The sequence below is a fragment of the Lissotriton vulgaris genome, chromosome 1_1, assembly GCF_964263255.1.
Source record: "Lissotriton vulgaris chromosome 1_1, aLisVul1.2, whole genome shotgun sequence".
Taxonomy (NCBI): Eukaryota; Metazoa; Chordata; class Amphibia; order Caudata; family Salamandridae; genus Lissotriton; species Lissotriton vulgaris.
In genome coordinates, this window is record NC_141685.1 from 1,668,833,623 (window position 1) to 1,668,858,981 (window position 25,359).

Sequence of the window (25,359 nt, forward strand, 5' to 3'; positions counted from 1 at the left end):
GTAGAAGTGGTTGCTAGGTAACAGTTGCGTTGACACCGCTATTAAACAGGATGATGTACCTGCACAGATCCTGCCTCCCGCAGTAGTGCCTCTATCAGGGATTACGAGACTGCTCTCGCCGTTCATTTCGACATGTACAAATTGGATCTGCCTGTGGACTTGAAGGAAGCTTCTGTGCGGGAGAGACGGAAAAATGCTGAGCTGCAGAGGCAAAACAGGGTCTTCGACAGCAAAGTTCGCATCATCGGGGTGAGTAGCAACTAAGTTCCAGTTAAAGAGGAAATTTCTGCCCTCGGAGAACATAATGCTGTCTGTATTATTGCACTTTAGATGAGGTTTTATGCTTAATCCCAGTTTAAAATGTTTCCCATACTTGCGTATACATAACTATTCTTCCTCGGATAATTTAATTGGCATTGGGCAAATTTACATTTCCAAAGGCGCCAAAAGTGCAAGTACATCTAATGTTAAGAAAGAAGACTTACACCGCGTCCATTTGTAGCGCTTAAGCCCCCAAAAAACGACAAGGGGACAATCTGACTAGAGATTTCCCAATACAGGCTTATATGTTAAAGCATGTTTCTAATTAAATATTCAAACACCCGTTTTTTTTTAAATTTCAGATTATTTTACTTTTCACATCAACTAGTGTACATTTTAAAATTGTCTAGGTACTTTATTTAAAGGTTGAAACTTTCAAAAATTATGAATAATCTACACATAAAATAAAGCATAGCTATGTCAAAATGTTTTATATTATAAAAAAGGCTCCCGGTTTTATGGATTTTTAAAAACATTTCTGTCACTATTTATCCATAACTATTTTTGGTTAATTTTATCTCTATTAATCCATATTTATTTTGAGTTTTGTGAAAAAATTAAGAGAAAACTAGTATATTTTCACATAATTTAACCGATAGATGTCTAACTGTACAATATTATCAGTGATTACTATTGAGAGAATGAGTGTTGTGTGAAGCTATTGGCGATGTAAATAACAATGCCATTTATTTACCTGTTATCAACACATAAATAAAAAGTTTAACATTTACAATGCCAATAGCTCTACTTTTGCAAAGGCGAGACCGTTGCATTGTAAATGCGTGTTTTTAAAGGTACAATAGATCTCTGAGACGCGCATGTGAGCTGCCTCAGGCAAAACCTAAAAAGAGAAGGAAGGACCTGAGAGTGCTTTCTTAGCTACCCAGTCCCTAAGGTCAACTTACCGTGCATGAACTGTCTAGTGCCCAGACGGACTGCTGAGGCCAAACTGACAGGATCTCCAAAACAGTGATTACTCTCCAGCCATGACTGTGTGTATTCTTATGTTCCGCTGAACTTTTTAGGAACAGTATATTGAGTTGCGTGTTACTTTTACTTTTTCTTTAACAGAAAAAAACTGTCTGGAAAATGATTTACTGGCTGAGGATATTCGTTCTACTAAGTTCTTCTAGGTGAATAACTCATACTACCTCCCTGAGTCAGCTTTAAACTGTTCTACTTCGCTACTCTAAGGTTAGGTCAAACTCTGAAGTAGTCCACTTGGTGCTCAATTTAAGGCTCCAAAATAAGGTCAAGCCCCAGTGGTAAAATGTTCTGTTTATAGCAATTTAACCCCAATCGAACCTGCTTTCCACAGGACAAACCAAAAGTACCAAAATCTTGCAAATTCGTTTTATAATTGATGTCATTATTATTCATGTTACTGTCTATTATTAGAAAATGATCATGGGCAGTAGAAATTCAGCAAACCTTTTGTTGCCTTTTCTCACCTCTTAACGCCCCTTATGCTAACTCAAACGGGCTTCACCGACGAGAACAGCTTTGTCTGTAATGCATTGAGGGACCGGGTGGCTTGGCTATCTTGCTGCAGACAGGGTGCTGCACCCTAGACACCTGACTCAGTAGGGGTCCTAGCAATACATTGAGCTTGCTGCGGCTTTCCTTGGCATTGCATCTGTCGCCAGCAGTGAATGTTGAAGTGGAAGTCTACACTGTCCTCACTTACCTTGTGGGCTGCTGCCAATATTGAGTTTGTGTGATGGTGTATCCCAACAATAGTCTTCTACTAAATATTAATGTAGATCACTTAAAAGTGCACAGTGCCTCCAGGTGATTTTTTATTTTTTCATAACTTTGGTTACTATAGAAAAGATGTTCAGTAAATAGAATACATTTTATCACTGAGTACTAAATTGTGCAGTCTATTTTCTTCCTGTCTTCATAGTTAAATATGTTATAGTGACTGCTCTCTCTTTTGGTGATATATAAAACTGCACCAAGCACCTGTATTTCATATGGAGGTAGGAAGTCAGTCGGTGCTGAATGCCTCGCCAAATAAGTAGATTATTGCTGGATAAGAACAAGTCCAATAACATTGTCTTATGAATATTAATGTTAAAGAGCCTACAGATGTTAACGTGAAAACGTTGACAGTGGGAAAATTATGCATGACGAGCATTTGACAAATGATTTTGCTCTACCACCCTAGCCCCCCCTCTCCCTCCATAGTATGACTGCCTACCCACGCACTGCATCTTGGTTTCCACTTAGCTGTAGACATTCTACGTTTTCTGAAGTATATTTATGTTACCTGCCCTTTGGCCTGGAGCTCTCTGGATCATGCTGCTGCTCCAATCACTGGCACCTCAGTTCATAGGAATGCTATGAACACTACCACGACGCCTTTCCGTCGCTTGACCCCACCTAAACGAAAAGCCCGATCAAAATGAACCGCGCTAGTCTCATCTTAAATCTACAGTGACCGTATTTGCATGGGCTGGGAAGGGCAATTGGAGTTGCAATTAGACAAACATACAATTTCTAGAACGCTTACCAGCTCCTGTAAGTGGTATTTATGACTACACGTTGCAAATGTTTTGCCTACTGATACTGATGAGGCAGTAACATCTTAGATACCACACTCGCATACATAGGCAAGGAAGAGCAGGTACGGTCTGTGTGGCCAACGTATACATTCGGTGTTTTCTCCGTATTTGCATATGGAGCCTTTGCCGTTATCTGGAAAGTTAAACATGTTTCCAGTGACAGTTGTACTTGGGTTATTAAAGCTTTTGCTTTTCGAGGTGATGTTCTCCGAGCAGGTTAAAGGCAAATTATGCTGCCAATTTCTTGTACATGCGTGCTGTTTCGGTAATTTCTTGTCGCGTGCACGATGAATGATTTCATTAAAAGAATGTCAAGTAAGTGTAAGGTATAAAAACCGTATAATGTTGTCATACTGCTGAATACAAGACGAGCGTGGTTCCTGCAGCTCCGATGACGCAGGTGTTAAAGGAGGGTGGTGCGATGTTTGGCCCTTTGAGTTCCACTCCGAACTAAGGTCCACAGACATGCAGCATGTGTGTGGACTTTGTGCTGCCGGGTCACCTCGGTGAGAGTGGCACCACTCACCTTCAATCATCGGGATCTCGACGAGTTCTCTCCAAACTTACTCCAGCCGCTGTCTCGTGCAGCAGAGAGCCATCGAGGGAACCCTACTTAAGCAAGCAGGGAAGAGTTCTCTGGCCAGCGGGGAAAGTCACTTGAGAAGTAAGCAGGATTCCTAATTTTTTTGCAGTATTTTAAAATGCGCGCTATTGACTGTGAAAATTGCAAAGGTAAACAGAGAGAGGAATAGAAGAGGAAATCGTATTTTCCGTAACCTTTATTAAGTATATGCATGACTTCAAACAGACTTTCTTCGCGCACAATTACAAAGCTTTTTTTAATATGTGATAAATCCAAAGTGTACAAGATACTGATTTAAATTATGAAAAAAACACTTGATGCGCCGTGGTTAACATAAATGACCTCGGTCAAGTATCTTTGATATTACCTGAAGGTAAACAATTCGTTTTGGTTTTCTAGTCCTAATTCTGTTTCCCAAGAAAGTGCTCATGCCATTTTATAAAATTGCCTTTAACCCGGAATAACATTTACATATTGATGATTGATGGCTATAGGTGTGTCTTCCATAAACTTCTTTACTTGAATAAGCCTCCCATGGGCAACCCCTTTTTATTGTGATTTATGTACTGTTTTGAAAACCCTGTAGTGTCATGATTACCCCATCTCCACTTTAATGCATCTGTGATAATTACAAAAAAATGAACATATCCCAGTCACCACCTTATTTCACCCGTGAATGAACTAGAGTGGGAGAGGGTTGCTTTTACAGTCTGAAAGGTGCAACCTTGCAACACCTTTTTCTACCCACCACAGCAAGGTTGAGGCGCACCGACTGGCTCCATCTGTTAGCTTGTTTTACTGCCAAGGACTTCAGTCTCCAGGGCCCTTAAACAGTATCGCTTAGGAGCACAATCCTGACTACACACACCCCTGGAGTTCAGGGGACAGAGTTCACAGCCCTTGTCACCTGAAAGCAACTAGCAAGATGTAGCAAACATGATAAATAATCAAAACCGCTTCATAATAGGTGATTTATTAAGGTCCAGGAGTTACACCTCAACCACCGCTCATTCGCTGCATCTCTTTCCCTTCACTCCAATTCAAATCATCGCAACATCAACATTCTTGGCTGTGGCTCATTTACAGTCTAAATATCACATATCTAAGACCACACATCTGACTATACATCCAATCAGCATGGATATATGCCCATAGACTAAAGAAGAAAAGATAATTAACAAGGTGGATTTAAGGAACAAACAGTATGTGTGTGAGTGTGTGTGTATATGTATGTTTATGTGTTTATATGTATGTGTGTATATATATATATATATATCTATATTCCTCTCTGCTTCCATTCACCTTCGTGATTGGTATCCAGGAAAAAACGGCAGACCAGGTAAGTCCAGCACATGAAAATTTTATTGTGCGCTTAACAAATAAAGACGACGCGTTTCGGTGTTATGCCTTTATCAAGTAGCCCCATTTTGAATTTACAAGTTTTTAAGTCCTTCCTCTGTTAACAGACATAAAGAAAATACTACAATGTCTTGCTCGTATCTTTTTCCATGTATACAATTTACATCATTGCATTTCAATTTATAAACATCATTGGTAAGGACTTACTTTTTAGGTCTCGCCTTTTCCATTCCGAAGGAATGGAAAATGGAGAGAATTCAAGTGCTCAAAATACTCGTCAAACTAAGGGTTTTTTGGTGCAGTTTTCTTCGAGTTCACGTGGCCACAGGCACGCGCTTTTGGGCCATAAACTTTCACCGCCATCTGTTCCCCAGCTCCAGCACCTCCCCTCTCTCTCCCCGCACACAGCCTTACTTGGATTTCTCCTCCCCCTCCCCAGCCAGTTTTCCCCCAGGCCGTGTTCCCTCCCACCTTTCCTCCTCTCTGTCCCTTCTTTCATTCACAACTTGTTTTTTATTATTTTACTTCTTAAACAATACTTACAGATAAACATTGGTAAGGCCAACTGCTCGCCACTCACATTGGATAGGAAAGACCAATTTGCTTTATTTATATTTATTTATAAATTAATTACATTACCCTCTTCTCGTCTATATCTGAGTGGTTCTAAGATAAATGCACTATGTCATGTGCCACGGGAATTCTTTTGTAATGCTGTTTTTACTCAGTGCCAACATGTCATGTTTACAGCTTCATGTCGAATTCCGTTGTGAGTGTTCTCGTAAGGATAACAAAATCGTATTTTTTATTTTTTGGGCGAAATCTCCAATTGTCATCTCCCTTTCTTCACCTTCTATTTCTTTCCGTCTTAGCCTCCTCTTCCTCTCTTTTCCCTGTACCCGTCCTGGTGGTACACGTGCCCTTTCGTGCAAAGCATGCAGCACTGGCGAATACTGTCACGCATAGCAGCGCACTCCCCCGTCTACCCTCTCCTCAGCTCACCTCAACATCCCGCTCGAGATAGGCCCCTAGGGTACAGCGGCTCGTGCCCCTCCCCCGTGCTGTGGTTTATGCCATCATGTGATTTTCCCACCCTCTGCGCACAGACGGGAAATTCAAATTGCGTACTTGGTGGGAGTGATGGGAAGAAGGGCTCTTGGTACCTTTAACGTCAGTGCCCCCATCCCCCTCCTCGCTTGTGTCATTCCCCCACCTCGCTTCGATAAGGGAGCAGGACGCGTCAGCGGTCCTCCTCCCCCAGATAAATAAATCACCTGTTGTCCACCTTTCATTCCTTCCAGGAAGAGGTGACCCAAGCTCGGCTGCCTTTCCCCTCTGTCGCCGGCGCTGCAGCTTCTTTTTAGTGCCATTGCTTGAACACTGCTGCCCTCTACCTATGCACAGCGGCATGACACCCAGGGCAGCCAGTCTTCCTATTATGTTTCAGAGTAGGTGCGATTGGAAAGTACAAACCAAGCCTTGTATTAATACATACCAACGTTTTAAAACAGGCTAGTGGGAGATGGAAAAAAACAGTAAGGAGAATGTATTTTCCCTGTTAACTTATTTTGAAATAAAAGACAATCTGCCTGCACCGGGTCTATTGGCACTTCATTTTTGGCAGTTTAATAACACACAACCAAAAACAGAATTCTAATCTCTGTTTTTGTATGCTCTTCGTGAAAATGTTAAAAATAAAATGTCGATGCCTGTCACAAGCAGTAATCTCCCCCTCCAAGGAGCGTGTGTGACTGGCATCAACATTTTAATTTTGGCTTGTTTCCAGCAGATCATGATGCGGTTTCTGAATCGGAAATCCGCGTGCAGCAATCGGAAAGTGGGAGCCTAGCCTTGAAATCGATAGCATCCCGCCTGAATTGGGACGGGTGGCATGTATGCTATAGTGCTACTTATCCCAATATAGACTGTCGGAGCAGCTTACATCACAAGCATAGCATACAGAGTCATTGAGTCATACAAGTGTGCAGGGCTTTAAGTGGGCCGGGTCCTGCCAGTGCTCAGCACCAGCAGTTCTAAAAGGCAGGGTAGTTGCTGAGAGGGGTCCCTATCGGGCTCTCTATTTTTGCCCTCAACCTCAGGATTCTTATTTATTTTATTTATTTATTTTTAGAGTTTTCTATAGCGCGAACTTGAACCGATAAGGTTATCAGAGCGCTTTACATAGCACCAGTTCCGTTGCATGTTGTCACAGCAGTTTACATAGAATCAGTTACGTTGCACATTTCAGGATCTTGAACCGATTAGGTTATCAGAGCGCTTTACATAAGACAGCATTCGATGTCCAGTGCCCTCCTCCGCCGTGTAGCGGGGGACCTCATCCAGCCCTCCGAAAGTCGTCGAGCTGTCGGGACTAGGCTCCTGGAATTTCAGCTGACTTAGGATTACACGCGTTACAAAAAGGTGCAAATAGAAAAGAAAAAAATTGCAAATGTACAAGAGATAGAATCACACGAGGAGGAGATACACATTCTTATTATATAAAGCTGACAGTGACCGTCTGAAGGTCTGTCTGCTGCCTCCCGGTATCAACATGAACAGAGAGAACAGGCAGCACTCCAAAATACGTGTTGCTATAGTTACGAGAGGTTTATTTCAGTTGCAATTACTGGGAACTAATTTGTGTAAATCGGGAAATGACTGGGGTATAAATATAAATGTAGAGCGCATTTGTGTAATTATACACATTTCAATGACATAAAAATGAAGTTTTTATAAAGAAGCAACATGATTTCTTCAAGTTGAACTAGAAAAAATAATTCCCTATGAAATAGTTTCTGCTTGTGGAAATACTGAAACTAACATTGCATGTGGTTAAAGAAGGGAAGAGAACAAGGATCTGTGCACGCATGCGTGGTACGATTTAATAAAGTGACTACTAATAACGGACTGAGAAATATAACTGTAAACTGTGGCTTTTCATTGGTCAAAAGGCTTAGTAGTGCCTCTTTAGTACTGCCTTGTTTTACCTGTCGCCTGCCTAAGATCAGGAAGCATGCATACAGAACCGGCACCTCCTCACCACTTCTTGTCAGCCAATAGCAACCCCCATGCCCAGCATACACAGAGAACTACACTGCTATGGCACAGTACTACCAACTGCCTGCCTTCCTGCCCCTACACTGTTACCCCGCGGTGCAGCCACAGGACAGTGGCTACATTGCCCGTGTCTGCCCCGCAATATGTTGTTCCTGCCATGGAGGTTTTCCCACAGCCGGGTGCAGTTAATAAGTACAGGGACCCAGAGATATGTGCCATCGCGGAATAAGAACGAACGTGGTACAGGTAGGCTTTTGTAATTTTTTTATTTTTTTTTCATTTTTATCTAGCGCAAACTTTACCCGCAGGTATCAGAGCGCTTTAAATCAGCATGCTTATAGCAAGCAAGACTAGCACTCTATATTCTGGCAACAGCTAACCATTCACAAACTTTGTTTATATACCAATTGAAAATAAAAAATTAATGCAAAGCATTGTTATTTACAATGCCAGTAACTCAAACTTTAATGCTGCGAGACCTATTGCATTGTAAATGCTTGTTTACACATATTACTGTGTTCGCTGACCTTCGCAAGTGCTTTACATTCACTCGCGAGTTTCACAACCCAGTCTGCATTGACATAATGGTTTATGGGTAATGTAGTTTCCGCATATTTGACGCGTGTATCTACCCTAGTTTTGGTATATCTTGTTGTAGCCGAATTCTGCATAATTACATGCTATCATATACCTAAAAGCTGATCGGGTGCTCCCGTTATTGTCAGACTGGTGGATAATGCGATTAAGGTGTGCTGGATGCGTTTTACTACATTAATATAAATATTTTTGAATACAGCATAATTCCGCACATTCATTCTTGACCACATATATTGGTAAGTATCCGAATATTTTTACCGCGTGCTCCCGTTATTAGCAATTCATGGGTCATTCATGTCATTGGTAGTCAGCAAGGTCTATAGGGGGCAAGCCTAGTGTTTATGTGCATATCGTGATGGATGAGGGAATGGTGCAAGGGAAGTAAAGTGAGTGTCTATCTAACTAATGTACTGAATTTTAGTTAAGTGATATTTGCCTACAAAAAGGATTTGAGGTTACCCAAAGACACATGAGATGTCCAATGGGGCAAGCCTGCTCCCAAACTGGCACCACAATTGTGGTTACTTATCACCCCCTACCTTGGGTTGTGATATCTCAAATTACTTGTGAATCATTGCTACACTCATTAAAATGTGTGGGTGGTTAAAAACTGGCAATTGCCTAACTGTCTTACTCATCATTTCACAAGGATGCCGGGCTAAGTTACCAACTGCTTAGATACCAATATGTGTTGATAGTTCCTCCCCACAATTCAACCCCCTGGGGATTTTGCTGTCTAGGTCCATGATGTATTTAGACTCAAGAACCCTTAATCTAGTTTCTCGATCTCCGCCCTGTATGTGTTTGGGGATCCTATCTATGCCACAGAATTTTAGACTTCCATTGTTGCTATTGTGATTCTCAGCATAATGCCGTGCCATGGGATGCCACAAGGGCACGCCAGTACGTAGACTGTGAATTCCCTGTTGCAGTTGATGATTTGTTTGATTGGTCTTTTTTGTCCCGTACCTATTTGATATTCCTTACAGTTTTTTCCATTGCGGTCCGTTTTGCACATCCCGCAGGTTGTGAAACCATTAGATTTGAGTCAGTTTGTCCGTCTGACATCACTTGGATAACTGTGCACCAATTTGTCCCTTAGGGATCTCGCCTTGCGGTAAGTTATCTGTGGCCTCGATCCTACTCGCGCCCCTTTAATGGGATCTGCTATAAGTAGGTTCTAGTGTGTCCTCATGATCTTGTCCAGTGCCCATGCCCCTCTACTGAAGTTGGTTATCATACGTGGAGCATTAGGCTTATTGGTTTTACTCAAGGCCTTCTTTCTCATGGCACTGGATGATATTTTAAATAGTGCATTCTCATGTGACAGGCCTTTCACTTTAAGTTGCGCTATCTCAAGTGTTTTATCTGAGTACCCTCTTTGTTTGAACCGTTTCAGCATGGTTTCTTTCTCTTTTTCAAAATCAGTATCGGTACTGCAATTGCGGCAAGCCCTTAATAGCTCGCCGTATGGTATGCTGTTTATGAGCGGTATGGGATGTTGGCTCGCTGAATGCAGTACTGCATTACCTGCCGTTGCTTTGCGGAAACAGCCGGGTTGTGATATTATTGTCTTTGATCTCAACTGCTATATCTAAGAACTCACAATAGCTGTCACTAATGGTGTAGGTGAAACGTAGATTTAGATCGTTGACCCCCCAAATGTTCAATGTATTCTATGGCTAATAATTTGGAACCATTCCAAATTATGAATACATCGTCAATGTACCTGACCCACATTATAATGTGGTCAGTGTACATTTCGGATTCCTGTGACCAGACTTGTTGTTCTTCCCACCAGCCTAGGAACAAGTTCGATAGGCTGGGGGCAAAACAAGTTCCCATTGCGGTCCCTGACCGCTGACGGTATACAGATTTCTCAAAGAGAAAACTGTTCTCCTGTAAACAATAAAGCATCATGGTTTCTAACATTTTGTTGTGGTTCCTGTGGTCAATATGCCTGCTCCTTAAATAGTACATACAAGCCTCTACACCCTTCTCCTGGTCAATGCATGTATATAAAACACATATGTCCATACTGATCATCAAGTACCTTTCCTCCCATCGCATGTCATGTAGCCTTTTCAAGAAGTCTGTATTGTCTTTGCAATACGAGTTCAGATTGCAAACATATTCTGCAAGATACAAATCCAAAAAAAGGAAGTAATTTCTAATAGTCCCCCATTTGATGATACTATAGGACGTCCTGGTGGTGTAGTGGGGTCCTTATGGAGCTTCGGGAGGAAATAGATGCAGGGAATGCGTGGTTTCTCCTTTCTAAGAAATTTGTACTCATCTGTATCTAACAATTCAATATGGTACCATCCCCCTAGAAGTATATGATAGTCCTTGAGGGTTTTCCTATATACTTCCCAATTTATTAGCTCATAGCATTTTATGTCTGTTAACTGCCTCATTGCCTCCTGCTTGTAGTCCTCATAGTTCATTATGACGACGTTGCCCCCCCTTATCGGAGGGCTTGATTACAATTGAACTATCATCTTCCAAGGTTTTCAGCGCTATTCTTTGTTCGCTGTAAAGAATCGCCTTTTTCGAATTCTTGAATTTGTTTCTTGTCCTCTTAATGTCAGAAATAACCGCCATGTTGTATGCTTCAATATTGTCATAAGGCACATTGGGGTTGTACTTGGTTATTAGCTTTAGACCACTGTGTTTGACCTGTTTGTTCATGACGCCACATGTTCTCAAAACAACATGGTCACTTCTTTCATTGGTATCTCCAATTTCCAATTCATACATGTCTTTTAATAGTTCCATATCATTGACTTGAAGATTCACATCCCCAGTATCCATGGTTCTAATGTTGGACGATTTTGGTTTGGAGCGAATTTCATACATCTTCATCAGTTTGAGTTTGCGGACAAACAAAAATAAATAAATCCTTGTATCTGTATAGTTCAATACTGTGCTTGGGCAAAAGGATAGCCCCATCTGTAATATGGAGATTTCTATCTCTGATAAATTACGTCTGGAGAGATTGACGACAGTTTTATTCTCCTCTGTTTCACTTCTAGAGAAATTTCCCATATCGATTTTTTTATGTTGTCTTTTTAATCGTCTTCTTCTTCCACTGTCCCGCGACCTCTTCCTCTTCCTTTTTTGGCTCCTTTGCCTCTTGTTTGTCCCCAGGTTTGAGGTCTGTTCGGCGGGGCCTGTTCCTTGTTCTGCTTCAGTATCTGAAATTCGTGATAGAAGGTCAATGGTCGTGACCCTAAAGGGATCCCTGCTCCACGTTCTTCAGTCAGTGCTGGCATCAGAGCTTGATCCTGTGGATACTGTTGTTGCTCTTTTATCAGGCCAATTTGCTCTTAGATTTTTTTGCGCCCAATCGTACCTTTTGGCATATGTCAATATGCGTCCTTCTGCGTAGTCACGCTTGTCCCTGAGAGATTTTCGCAGCTTTTTCTGTTTGATAGTATCCTCGTAGTCTTGTAATTTCTTTGTTAGTGCTTTCATAAAATCCTCCAAGTTTTTATCTGTTTTAAATTTCTCAAGTTCAATGCTCAATGCAGCCAAATAACTTCTTGTTTTCTCTAAATATATTTGGGCATATTTCACTAGCATCTCGAGCATCCCTTTGCAGGTCTTTGCCATATATTGCGCCCATTCCGCTAGTAGATCTTTATTTGGATTGTCGTAAGTGGGAACTATGCTTATTCTTAATCCTCTGGGGACTCTTCCGATTTCTACGTAAGCAACTAGCAAGATGTAGCAAACATGATAAATAATCAAAACAGTTTCATAATAGGTGATTTATTAAGGTCCAGGAGTTACACCTCAACCACCGCTCATTCGCTGCATCTCTTTCCCTTCACTCCAATTCAAATAATCATCGCCACATCCACATTCTTTGCTGTGGCTCATGTACAGTCTAAATATCACATATCTAAGACCACACATCTGACTATACATCCAAACAGCATGGATATATGCCCATAGACTAAAGAAGAAAAGATAATTAACAAGGTGGATTTAAGGAACAAACAGTATGTGTGTGTGTGTATATGTATATATATATATATATGTATATATATATATATATATATATATATATATATATATATATATATATTAGTAATAATACCATACATACTAAGTTACATAGGAAAGTAACTGCTGGAAATTCGATCCTCCGTGCTAGCAGCACCCACCCCAGACACTGATCAAGAGTATACCCTATGGGGAGTTCTTAAGAATCAAAAGAATTTGCAGCAATGAAAAGGATTTAACTTTGTGCCTGAATGAGTCTGTACAGAGATTCACTACAAGAGGCTTCAATATGACTGATTTAAGAACAGTCTTAACCAAAATACATAGCCCACCTGATGTAGTAACAACTCAAATTGAGGAAGATCTTATTCCCTTAAATGTATGCAGTGAACCTAAGAGTGAAAAACCACCGGTTAGATTAATAACTATGTACAGCTGTCATCACAAACAGGTCAGACGAATTATCACCAAGAACTGACCAATTTTGAAATCTGACATCTCTCTATCTTCAGTAATAGAAGATTCACCATCTATCACATTCAGACGGGCTCCCTCAATGTGGGATGCCCTGGTAAAATCTAGCCCAGTAGTACAAGAAAAAAGAAACTGGTTATCAAACAGGACAGGATTCTACAAATGTAGCTCCTGTAGGGCTTGTAAATTTGGTGTAAACAAAACTGAACAGTTAGATGCTTTTTGCCCAAGTCCATGTAAAATCAAAGGGCCGTTTACATGTAAAACTGACTTTGCAGTTTATGTCTTAGAGTGCACTTGTCAGGTAAAACATATAGGCAGTACAAAACTTCAAGTGTTAATCGCATTCTCCAGCACTTACGTGCAATTGTTAACTCTGATTCCAGTTATCCCATGGCGCGGCTCTTTAAATTAGTACATCAAAATAATTTAAATGATCTCAAATATTTTATAATTGATGCCGTGCCGAGCTCCATCAGAGGGGGCAACAGAGAAAAGAAAATGCATTTGAAAGAGACACGTTAGTGATAGATTCCTTACCTTAGAATATCCCCAGGCGTAAGACTGGATCCGGAAACTTTTGCGTAGCAATACCCCTGCGCGTCGGTAGGCGTCGTCCACAGCTACACGCCCGTCGTCGGCGTCGTTAGCGCCGGAATAACGTCGACGGAGTACTTAGACGCCGCCCTCGCGCGCTGACGTCAGTTCTTTTTTTTTCCGCGCTAACTAGCGCAGATCAGGAGAAGCTCTACCCCTTAGTCTCTTTTTGACTAAACTTTTTTGATCTTTTGATCTGGTTTTTCTCAAGTCGTTCGACTCCTACGGTGCCGGGTTCAAACTCTGCTCCAAGTGCAGCCGACTGATGTCGCTTACCGACCCCCTTCGCCGGTGCCTCCAGTGTCTAGGCCTCGACCATGACGACCGAACCTGCTCTAACTGCCGGACCCTGACGTCTAAGGCTAGGTGGGAGCGGTCCTGTAAGCGACTTAAGCTCCGGCAGTCGGCCCCACGCCGTTCAAGGTCCCGGTCCCACAGGAGGTCGAGGGACCGGTCACGGGGTCGAAGCCCTCGTAGCTCCAAGAGTCGGCATCGGTCTTCGGGATCAAGATCCTCAGGTAAGAGGCATGAGAGGTCGGAAAGGCGTCATCCCTATTCCGACCCACCCAGACGCTCGCGCAACGTGGCCGGGGGGCGAGTGACACCACCCACGCGGCTCCGAAGGAGTCGCGGGCGCCACAACCTGCCCAACACTTTCCGGTCCCTTCGGAACGATGAGACGCCTGAGGAGGTCGAGCGGTACCTCATGGCCATGAGGTCTCTCCCTCCTCCGCCGGGCTCCGTGGCGCCTTCGGGCCCAGCGGTCCCGGCTGGGGGGCCTAGCGGGTTGGGTGCTTCGGCTCCAACGCCGCCGGGTGCTCCGGCCCCGGCACCGCCAGCGACTGCGGTCCTGGCGCCGCAGGCCTCCACTGGATCCGCTTCCGGATCCGGGTCGTCATCGGTCGACCTCACGACCTCACCAACGCCGGCCCCTAGAGTGTCACCCCTGGCGCCGCCTACTAGCGACGCCGTCCCCGATCCTGCCCTCGATTTGGTTTTGGCACCAGAGCGGCGCCGTTGGACGCCGCTCGACGTTGTATGGAGACTTTTATTTCCACAAACCGGCCCCATCCTTTGAACCTGAATTTCAGGTGATGAGTGACGAGGGAGATTGGGTGGGGTCTGTGGACCCTGTGACACAGGAGTGCCAGTCTCAGCAGGACTGGACATGTGAGCTTGGGGATGCCAGTGGACTGGACACTTCGCCAGACACCGGTTTTGTCTCCCCTCCAACCGTGGCTACGGAGGAGGGGGCTACCTACAGTGTAGTGTTGACGCGGGTGGCCAAGGCCTTGGGCCTGGAGCTCCCCGTCGCGGCCGTGAGGACTAACCTCCTCACTGAGGTCCTTAAACCACAGGCAAGCTCGGCTGAGCCTCTGCTGCCGTTCCCTGAGCTGGGATGGTGCAGTGAGATAAATAACGGTGATGGATCAAGCCCTGATCTTTGGACTGGGTAAGAGTGGTCTGCTTAATTCAGACACTCTGTTCATCACCACCCCCTTTTCTGAATCGTTTTTTGACCACAATAGGTGTGGCAGGGTATACTCAGACATGAGTCCCTTTCTCACTGCACCATCAGGATTCAAGCAAGCCGGGCCGAAGACGGCTGAAATGCCAGAAACCGGTCCCCGGTAGATTGTCTCCTTTCTGGTGAAGAATTGGCTTGGTAGTTTGGTCTGCCCTGTTCCCATGATGCACTGGGCCAGGGACAGACTGATTTGCATATAGCCAGGTTCTGAGCTGGGATGGTGCAGTGAGATAAATAACGGTGATGGATCAAGCCCTGATCTTTGGACTGGGTAAGAGTGGTCTGCTTAATTCAGACACTCTGTTCATCACCACCCCCTTTTCTGAATCGTTTTTTGGCCACTATAGGTGTGGCAGGGTATACTCAGACATGAGTCCCTTTCTCACTGCACCATCAGGATTCAAGCAAGCCGGGCCGAAGACGGCTGAAATGCCAGAAACCGGTCCCCAGTAGCTTGTCTCCTTTCTGGTGAAGAATTGGCTTGGTAGTTTAGTCTGCCCTGTTCCCATGATGCACTGGGCCAGGGACAGACTGATTTGCATATAGCCAGGTTCTGAGCTGGGATGGTGCAGTGAGATAAATAGCGGTGATGGATCAAGCCCTGATCTTTGGACTGGGTAAGAGTGGTCTGCTTAATTCAGACACTCTGTTCATCACCACCCCCTTTTCTGAGCCGTTTAATGAAGCCTTGAGTGACGTTCTTTTGGGCACTTGGTCCAAGCCCGCTACAGGTCAGCCTGTAGATAGGAACGTGGCCAGACGCTACCGCCTGGCTCCGGGCAAACCCTGTTTTTTGTCCACCCACCCCAACCCGAGAGCCTGGTTATCCAGGCCTCTACTTCCCAGAACGCATTCCCGATGGCTCCGCCCGATCGGGAATCCAAGAGGTATGAACAATTCGGTAAGAAGGTGTTCTCGTCCCTAAGTTTGGGACTGGGTTCAGTCAATACCGCATGCCTCTTGGGCCGCTACACCCACACTCTGTGGGACACGGTCGCGGACGTGCTGCCACAATGTCCGAAGGTGTCCCGGACTAAACTCACCCAAGCCCTTGCGGACGGTCAAGATGCGGCACGCTATTCCATCCGGTGTGGGCTGGATACCACGGACTCACTGGGCAAAGCGATGGCAACAACGGTGGTAGTTCGGCGCATTCCTGGTTGAGGACCGCCAACTTTTTGGCTGATGTCCATGCCACCCTTCTGGACCATGCGCTTGAGCGTTTTAAGGAATCCAGGGCTACGGCCAAGTCCTTGGGCCTCTCGGCCCCACACCAGCAAACGGGTGCCTTTTGCTCCTATCGTGGCCAAGGAAGGGGTGCTCCCACACGTGCTGCCAGCCACACACCGCAGACTAATACACAGCGTGGTGGCGGCCGTGGAAACCGCCGTGGTGGTGGTCGGGGACAACGGGGAGGCCAGTCCACACCTTCCCCTTGCACATTCGCCTCAAAACCCTCCTAGTCCGTGCTTTCAGGCCCATGTGACGCCAGTGGTGGGCAGGGTTCGCCATCACCACTTCCACTGGTGCACTGTCACGTCGGACATGTGGATGCTGCAAATCGTCCGAAGGGGCTACTTCCTCCCCTTCGAGAAGACCCCTCCAGCCATGCCACCGCAATACCACCGCGTGTCGGGGCATCACTTGCAACGTCTGCAAGTTACGGCCCTCTTGGCCAAGGGGGCCATCGAGCGCGTTCCTGGGCCAAAAGTAGGGTGTGGTTGTTACTCCCACTACTTCCTGGTACCCAAGAATGGCAAAGGGGGCCTGCGCCCTATCTTGGACTTACGGAACGTCAACGGCTTCCTCCGGAAGGAGAAGTTCGAAATGCTGAAATTGGCTCAGGTCTTAGCTGCCCTGGACCCAGGAGACTGGATGGTAGCGTTAGACTTGCAGGACGCTTATTTCCACATCCCCGTCCTGCCGACCCACCAGTGCTACCTGCGGTTCACGGTAGGCCACTACCACTTTCAGTTTATCGTGCTCCCCTTCGGCCTTACCAGTGCCCCATGGGTGTTCACAAAAGTGATGGCGGTGGTGGCAGCTCATCTGCGCAGGTTAGGGGTTTCAGTATTCCCCTACCTAGACGACTGGTTGTTGAAGGCGGGCTCGCCCCAGACAGTCGTCAGCCACCTCCAGACAACGGCGGACCTCCTGCACCAACTGGGGTTTTCCATCAATGTGCCGAAGTCACACCTCTCAGAAGCTCCTCTTCATCGGAGCGGTCCTCGACTTGGCGCAGTTTCGAGTTTATCCTCCCGAACAGCGGGTCTGGGATATTCAGGCTCTGATCCCAATCTGTCAGCCTTTATCCCGGGTCTCGGTCAGGTTGACGCTGCGGCTTCTGAGGCTAATGGCCTCCTGCATCCTTCTGGTGCATCACGCCAGGTGGCGGATGAGGGCTCTGCAGTGGGACCCGAAGTTTCAGTGGGCCCAGCATCAGGGCAACCTGTCCGACCATGTCATGATCTCGGAGGGCACTGCGAGACAGCTGCAGTGTTGGCTCACGGACCGCGATTGGGTCAGCGGCAGATCCCTCTCCTTTCCCCAACCGGAGCACGTAGTTGTGACGGACGCGTCCCTCCAGGGCTGATGAGGCCACATGGGAGAGGCAGAGATCGGAGGCCTCTGGTCTCCGGCGGAGTCCCGGCTCCATATCAACCTGGAGCTGCGGGCGATTCGTCTAGCACTGAAGGCATTCCTCCCCTCTATCCGTGGGAGTGTAGTGCACATGTTCATGGATAACACCACCCCCATGTGGTACTGCAACAAACAGGGCGGGGTGGGGTCGTGGACTCTCTGCCAGGAGGCTCTGCGCCTCTGGCAGTGGCTGGAACATCAGGGCGTGAACCTGGTGGTTCAACACCTGGCAGGTTCTCTGAACGCCAGGGTGGACGAGCTCAGCCGAAGGTGCATGATGGATCACGAATGGCGTCTGAACTCGGACGTGGCGCAAGGCCTCTTTCTGCAGTAGGGAGAGCCTTGGTTAGATCTATTCGCCACGCGCAATGTCATCAGTTCTGCGCGTTGGAATTTCCAAGGCGGCACTCGCTCGAGGACGCTTTCGTTGCGAGTGGAGTTGCGGTCTGTTGTACGCCTTTCCGCCTATACCACTTCTGCCCAGAGTGCTTAAGAAAATCAGGCGCGACCGGGCCCAAGTCATCCTTGTGGCTCCAGACTGGTACTGGTATCCCGAGATACTCAGTATGTCAGTCGATCCCCCGGTTCGTCTGCCTCTTCAGGAGGACCTTCTGTCGCAGCAACAGGGGACGGTCCTCCACCCGATCCTGTCCAGTCTCCACCTCCATGCTTGGAGATTGAGCGGCGACAGTTGAAACCATTTGACTTGCCTCCTGAAGTCTGTAATGTCATTCTGGCAGCTAGGCGTCCCTCCACAAAGTCGGTATACGCCTGCAGGTGGAACAGATTTGTGGCATGGTGCACAGCAAAGGCTGTGGATCCTCTCAATGCCCCTCTTTCTGAGGTTCTCCTCTTCCTTCTTTCTCTTGCCTAGCAGGGCTCTGCTCTGGGCACTATCAAGGGCTACCTTTCTGCCCTTTCAGCCTTCCTAAGGCTACCTGATCAGCCTTCTTTGTTCAAGTCCCCCATTGTAAACAGATTCTTAAAGGGCATCATTCATATGTTCCCTCCTGTTTCTTTCGTGATGCCCCAGTGGGACTTGAACCTGGTTCTAACTTTCTTGATGTGCGCTCCCTTTGAGCCGCTTCATAACTGTCCTCTCCGTCTTCTTACACTTAAGACTGCTTTCCTGGTTGCCATCACCTCTGCCAGGAGAGTGAGTGAGCTCCAGGCTCCTTCCTCTAAACCTCATTTCTGTCCATCCAGACAAGGTTGTGTTGCGGACAAAACCCTCTTTCCTGCCCAAGGTAGTCACAGCCTTCCACATCGGGCAGTCCATCACCTTGCCCACCTTCTTTCCTTCGAAAGAGGAAGAGAGGCTCCACCGTCTGGACCCAAAACGTGTGCTCTCTTACTATCTGGATCGCACACGCCAGTTCCGGGTGGATGACCAACTCTTTGTTGGTTACGTGGGTGCTAAGAAAGGACAGGCGGTGCACAAGCGGACCATCTCTCGGTGGATCGTGTTGCGCATCCAAGCGTATTACTCTTTGGCTAAGAAGGAACCTCCTGTTGGGCTGAGGGTCCACTCCACTCGGGCCATGGCGACTACTACTGCCCTGGGCCGAGGAGTCCCCTTGCAGGACATTTGTCAGGCGGCTATGTGGGCCTCGCTGCACACGTTCACAAGACACTACTGCCTGGACAGCCAAGTCCGGAGGGATGGCTTCTTTGGCCGTTCCGTCCTCCAGGACTTTCTGGTGTGATTATTGGTTCGCAGACCCACCACCGGGGTTGGTATTGCTGGGGTATCTATTCTAAGGTAAGGAATCTATCACTAACGTGTCTCTTTTAGATGCACAAGTTACTACTTGTGTAACGATATATCTGTAAGAGACATTAGTTAGTGATAGATTCCTTACCGACCCACCCATCCTCCCTGTTCTGCACCCCGATATCTAGGGTTAAGGTCATCCCCTTTCAGGGCCCTAGTTTCATGGCACCAGTGTCGGTTCTATCATGGCTCTGCGTATCTGGTGCGAAAAAGCTGTGTATAAAAACTGACGTCAGCGCGCGAGGGCGGCGTCTAAGTACTCCGGCGACGACATTCCGGCGTTAACAACGCCGACGACTGACGCGGAGCCGCGGACGACGCCTACCAATGCGCAGGGGTATTGCTACGCAAAAGTTTCCGGATCCAGTCTGATGCCTGGGGATATTCTAAGGTAAGGAATCTTTCACTAACTAATGTCTCTTACAGATATATCGTTACACAAGTAGTAACTTGTGCGTCAACTGCAAAGCCAATACATTATACAATTCGATACAAAAATGCCGAACAGTTTAAGCACTGGGGAAGACTTGTATAACTTTTTATGAATAATGAATCTCTGGATAAGCTGTTATACTCTTGATCTATACTAAGAAGGTGATTTTAGGACTAATGTTTTAATTATGTGTAGATGGTTTTTATGCAGGTTTTATCTTCATTTTATCGGAATTAACTAGTTTTACTGGCAAGCTAGTTTTACTGGTTTTTAGGTTTCGACCTACAGCATTGCTTGTTTTGTCGAGATTATAGTAAGGCTCTCAAAAGTCTACCCAAACTGCTGCGGATCGCGTACAGTTCATGTGAGCCAGGCGCGTGCACATCGCACACCCACACCATTTCCAGCCACATCATTTGTCTGAGCCTCGGCATCAGACTTCAAAGGAATCTGCTCCCAAGCCGCTCCCCTGCCCCCGCCACCCAATGCCGCTCTCCCACCCCCACCACGCAATGCTGAGAGCTTGTTATCTCCTTTCTTTAGTAAACAAACTAAGTCCGCCCCTGAATGCACTAACCCATTTCAGAAATGTATCCAGCGTGACTTTTAACCCCTTCCTTCCTTAGAGTTGTTCTGACTGCAGGAGGCTTCCAGTCCACAAAGGCTTCCAGTCCAGTAGGGCTCGCGCAAAGTCAGTCATAAGCACCGTCTACAACCGGCCTCTGATTAGAGAAATGCAACAACTGATCATGCGAGCCAGCAGGCCCTGTTTCTAAGACACTTCCAGACCTGAAACTGCCTTATAGTTCACTAGTGAACATGTGTGTGCTCCGTTTACTAATAAATTCAGGATGCCATCAGTTTTTATTCCAGGCAGTTATCCTTCCGCACGTCTTAGTGCACTTCCTGTGTTTATTTCACAAGAGTCAGTTTTTAAATTGCACGCTCACGTCAGTACTTGAAACAATGCTAAATTAGTGACATTGAAACTATGCTAAGTATGTGATATTGTGCATAATGTGAGGTGTCCTTGAAACAAACAATGCTGCATATGTCAGTGCTTAGTTTGTAAAAAATGAAGTGCCAGGACCCTCATCAAGAGGTCACTGCAGCCTGCACCACACATTGCCCCATCTCCTTTATTTAGTAAACAAACTGAGTCTGCCGCTGAATGCACTAACCTGGCTCAGAAATGCCTTTGTGTTGTTGTCCTCCCCCTCCCTGTCTGGGCCTCATAGCCCCCTCCATCTCTCGGTATCGCTGCCCTTTCCCCTCCTGCTCTGTTTTGTGCTCCTGATGTGTCTGAGCCGCTCCCCACCCCCTCCGCCTGTTTCTCTTTCCAGCCAGCCACTCTGCATGTCCCAGGCGTACAGTCTCTCCCCTCCCAATCCCACAAACAAAAACAACCTTCCCTAATCGATCCCATAACCCCTCTCCTAAAATACTTTACACCATTTCTATCAAGTCCAAATGATCATGTTTTTTATCCCAAAAAGACAAATGCACTCCGTCTGAGTGATACATCACAAACTCCACAACAATGTGTGTGTGTGCCAACACCCCAAAACTGCTCTCTACAAAATACTTCATCTCTCCATTTAACTTCTTTCTGGCTCTGTCCATGGTCCAGTGCTTCAAAGCCTCTCTTCACACTCTTTTAGGCATATATTATGTCCAGATAATGAACGTGTAAGCCCACAGCTGTTTCAAACACAGGAAATCCACAGTAATCTTAAACAGTGCCAGACCCAACAGCTGCACTATATAATTATACGCTAAATGTATAATTAACTCACCAAAACAATCTCTGCCCATGAAGAGTTTTGGCAAATAACGGCGGCAGTTGAACTCCGCATGTCGCTACGTTCCCACCTAGCGACAACATCTTGGCTACTGTTTTATCGAAGAACTCTTCCAATTAGATGACTATTGGCCGTTTTTGCCACTTATTTTATAAATGAATGCCCTCCAATCCACAGTACACCTTTGCTGGCATACAGCTTCGAAAACGTTGTACAAGAAAACAAACCACAAAATAATGAAACAAACCTAACCTCCTACTGCAACTCCTTAGATGGACTAATATATCGCTTGCAGCAAACAGAGTTCCATTCACACATATGCCTAAAATCCTCCGTAGTAAAGTCTAATCTATCCACCTGTGTTGCCGCACCAATCTTAAATAAATGAGTTTCATGTTGCTCTGCCTGCAAACCTAAAGCCTTTAACACCTTCCTGAAACCCCCAGCATTTTTGACACCATCAGCCTCCTATCATCCACATGGCAGAAAACTTCCTCAAATGAACCAATCTGAATTCTCTGGAAACTGTTTTCACATTTCAAGCAAACAAATTTCACATCTATTCACCCCATTCAGAAACACCAAATGCCCTTTTTAGGTCTTGCGCCTAGCGTTGTACTGCGTAGCAGCGCGAGGCATTTTGTAATCGAAAAACGGGGTTTCAGCAGTCACTTTTGACTCTAAGACGCTCGTGCGTGTGCTTTTTTCTTTAGTGTTACTTCATTTGCCTTTGCGTTCTTTGGATAATGAGAAACTGCAGAATATTGGCTTTTGGTGCGAGCATTGCTCCTCCCATGGCCTATTGGTGTCTATTACGCGCATGAAGCTCGTAACAGACACCAATAGGCCGTGGGAGGAGCAACACAGTAACGGGCATGCTAATGGAAATGACACGCCTTGCTGTGGCGCGTGCGCGTCTTTTTACCAACTACGGGCTTTTTTTTTTCAGAACGCAGTGTTTTAAGCAACAGTAAAGGAATGCCATCTCCCCCTCCGAATTCGGCTGTAGTTGCTTGTTTTCTTTGGATCAATTTCACAGGGAAGCAACCCGCAGGAGCCGGCTCCCGAGGCAGCCTCTTCAGCAAGGCGCAGAAATAGATCGAGGTGAGTGTCTGGCTGAGAGGGCCTGCCCTGGTTCATTATGTCGGAATCCTAGTTCACATTTGGAGCTTTCTATTTTTAACTGGAGTCCTCTAAAACATCCATCTTGTGCGATGAAGTTCAATAAATATCACAGCACCCATCTCACCAGACAAGCCAGAAGGCACGTTCTGTGAATGCAGGAACACAAATATTGACAGCCTGTAAGCACAAATACCCAGACACATTCTGTGTAGAGTGACGCACAGGCTAGCACAGAGAGACACTCACAGATGCACCGAGACGGCCGCGCGTGCACTCTTTTGTGCAAACTGTGTAGACTAGCACAGAAAAACCGAGAAAGGTGGGTAGGACTATAATAACAGTCGGAAGAGTACACTCTCATCCAGGGGCGAGGCTGCTCTGTGTGACGCAGAGACAAAATATGGAGACTTCAACGATCCGGATGTAACCCTGAAAGTTGTAATTTGAGCGGATCGGGCCAGGTCCGTTCTGGACACCACTCCATTGGACCTACGCTGCTAATAGGGAAGACCTGCCCCGCTGAGCAGAGAGCTTATACAGCTGTGCTTGATTCTAGCTTTAACAAAATGTCGTAGTCGTGGGTGTGAAGCGTCCAGTTGTCACAAGAGTCGACCTTGGAGCATGAAACTCCACAACAGAGAGAGTTGGGGAGCAATCGCCAGAAGCAAGCACGCCGGAGGCTTCCGGACAGTCTCGGCTGCCTGCTCCTTCCTGTGCTCTGCCCGGGCAGGGCTTCCTGCACAGCACCGGAGGATAGGAACAGTGTGTACTCCAGGGTCCTGCAGTCCGAGAGCGAAAGACACAGCCGCTAAATATAAAATGCACCCCTTCTCTAAATAGCCAGCTTAAACATTTAAAGATTCGTCTCTTTTAAAGAGTGGGCATCAACAATGCAATACCACTCAAATAAAAAGACGGCTTCAAACAGAAATGTAAAGCAGGACCCTGTCATGCAGAAGTCCCCCCTCCCCCCCCCACCTCTTCAAGGTGACTCCAATCCGAATAAAGCCTACAAATACTGGAGTTAACCATCCTCAGGGGAACACGAATAACCAGTGGCATAATGCAAAATGCATCGCGACTCCCTTTATCTGGTAAAAGAAGTCGTCTTTGAACTTAAAGTAATTTCTTTTTACTGCCATCTTTGCCAGGTCAAGGATGAACTCTGTTGGTACCTGCATGGGTCTCTCTCTGGTGTTCAAAAATATTCTTAAAACTTCTAGGCCTTCATCCTGTGGTATTTGCGTATAGAGCGAGACCACACCCATACTGACTAGAAAGTCTTTGCCTTCAATAAATGGAAGATCATTCAATTTATTAATAAAATCCATTGTATCCTGCAAAAATGATTGCACTTTTGTCATGAATGGTTTCAAGAAATAGTCAACGAATTTAGAGACTGGTTCGAATAAAGATTCACAACCAGAAACTATTGGTCTTCCAGGGGGTTGTTTTTCATCCTTATGTATTTTAGGAAGCACGTAGAACAAAGGTGTTCTTGGGTGTTTATTTTGTAGAATATCCAGTTCTTTTTTGCCTAAGATGCCTTGCTCAAAACCTTGGTTCAGTGTTGAAAATAGTTAATTTTGTAGTTCAGGGGTGGGATCTTTAGCTATCTTTCTGTAGCACTCTTTATCCTGTAATGGTTTGTTCACTTCTACGGTGTATTGTAAAGTTCCCCATACCAATATTGAACCGTTCATGTGTTGCACTTAGGCAGGCTTTAAACTCTGCACTGAAGGCCACGTGTTTTAAAGCGGGTGCACAAGGGAAGGAGTGATACTACTGACGTTTTCCGGTTATATGAAATGTTGGTTTATGTTATCTGGGCTTTTTATAGCGCTGTATTGCCATTAGTATGGCATCACAGCGCTGTCTGCCAGGGGTGCAGCTATCAAAAGTGTAGTGTCACTAGTGTCTAGACCAGGGGAAGGGCCCACAGGTGATCTGATGAGCCAAGTGAGTTGACAATGAGTGTGCAGTAGATCTGCAAAATCCTGCTGCGACCCAGGTGCCCCATAAGTAACTTGGCTTCTAAGGGATTGAATTCAGGAAGGGCCTCAGCAGGGAGAGTGGGTGAGGAGGGCGTGCCTGAGTTGTAGGTACTTATAGAATTGAGTGTGCGAGAGTCTATACACAGGTTGGAAGTCCTAGAAGGAACGCATGTGTATCCCTGACCATACTTCACCCAGCCTCGTAATACCGATGAAGTACCCGGAGTGAAAACCAACAGAGTCCAGCCACCTTACCCAGCCAAGTACCATGCCAAAGCTGCATCTGTGGGTAAGCCTACCATCCTTTTGAACATGACGGAGGGCTGCCTCCTACGGAAGGAACCCTACCCGGGTTAACAGCGACATCGAGAGGGGGGTCCTGGGCCTGGAGATGGAGAAAGTCAGTTCCAGCCGGTGGGTGGGATCGGACTATCTCCCGTTGAACTATGCGTGGAGGACCAGAAGGTGTGAAGACAGATAATAGAGATAGAGGTTGG

The 25,359-nt window shown here is 46.0% G+C and overlaps 1 protein-coding gene across 3 annotated transcripts in view; it reads left to right on the plus strand.

The window, feature by feature from the left end:
• MEST (mesoderm specific transcript) overlaps positions 1-25,359 on the plus strand; it is a 342,266-nt gene that overhangs the window by 62,898 nt on the left and 254,009 nt on the right. Inside the window, exon 1 of one of the 3 annotated variants that reach the window (XM_086918915.1) lies at positions 3,483-3,552. The exons of the other annotated variants lie outside the window; for them this stretch is intronic. The gene's annotated coding sequence lies outside the window, so the exon portion shown is untranslated. Of the gene's footprint in view, positions 1-3,482; positions 3,553-25,359 lie in introns of those variants that run through there. 3 annotated transcript variants of the gene reach the window in all.